The sequence below is a fragment of the Piliocolobus tephrosceles genome, chromosome 7, assembly GCF_002776525.5.
Source record: "Piliocolobus tephrosceles isolate RC106 chromosome 7, ASM277652v3, whole genome shotgun sequence".
Taxonomy (NCBI): Eukaryota; Metazoa; Chordata; class Mammalia; order Primates; family Cercopithecidae; genus Piliocolobus; species Piliocolobus tephrosceles.
Window position 1 is genome coordinate 258,132 of NC_045440.1, and position 1,045 is coordinate 259,176.

Below are 1,045 nucleotides of genomic sequence, written 5' to 3' on the forward strand. Positions count from 1 at the left end.
CGGGGAAGGACCTGTGAGTGGCCAGCCTGGTTCAGGTGAGGGAGGTGGAGTGGGGCTTCTCTGCTTCTCCTGGTTCCCTGGAAGCCTCCAAGGCTGATGAGCATCGCTGCTGCCTCTGCCCGCCTGCGTGCTGGGCGGGTTTTCAATTGCTCGGGGGCTAAGGCTGCAGGGAGCCCGCTCCATGGGACAGATGGGCCCCTGGTGCCCGTTTATCAGGAGACTGATGAGACCGAGGCCTGAGAGCCCTTTGGATTTCGTTTTTGTCCTTAATTTAATCATAAGCCAAGAATCTGCTCAACGCCGTTCCATTAGGGGAAAACACATAACACATCAGAGGCCACAGCAAGGCCGTGATTCCTACTCAAAAAGGAAGGGTCTCCGGGATCTCCTCTGGGTCACTCCAGAGCACACTTGAGTCAGCACACTCCCACGCAGTGCAGGGCCGCTCCAGCGTTGAGGTACGTCTGGCAGATTGACGTAGGGGAAGATGAAACTCGCCGGTCTTGTTTTGTGGGTGCACTTAAGTGGTCGAAACTTGAGGAGCAACTGCCGTTATTAGCAGTGAGCGCCAAGACTAGTTTTTGTAAGAGAGAAAGAAAGTTCTCTGGGAAGGTGTTACTGAGCCTTCACAGTCTCCCCGCCTTTGCACTGTTCCGCTGCTCTTAGCCGCTCTGCTGGCCTATAAAGCACAGTCTTCATTTGTGGCTTCTGGCAAAATGTAGGCACTTGACTTTTGATTTTTTTTTTTTTTTTCTTTTTGGAGACGGAGTTTTGCTCTTGTTGCCCAAGGCGGAGTGCAATGTCGCGATCTCGGCTCACTGCAGCCTCCACCTCCTGGTTCAAGCGATTGTCCTGCCTCAGCCTCCTAAGTAGTTGGGATTATAGATGCACGCCACAACGCTCAGCTGATTTTTTGTATTTTTAGTAGAAATAGGATTTCACCATGTTAGCCAGGCTGGTCTCGAACTCCTGACCTCAGGTGATCCACCTCCTTGGCCTCCCAAAGTGCTGGGATTACAGGTGTGAGCCACTGCGCCTGGCCAAC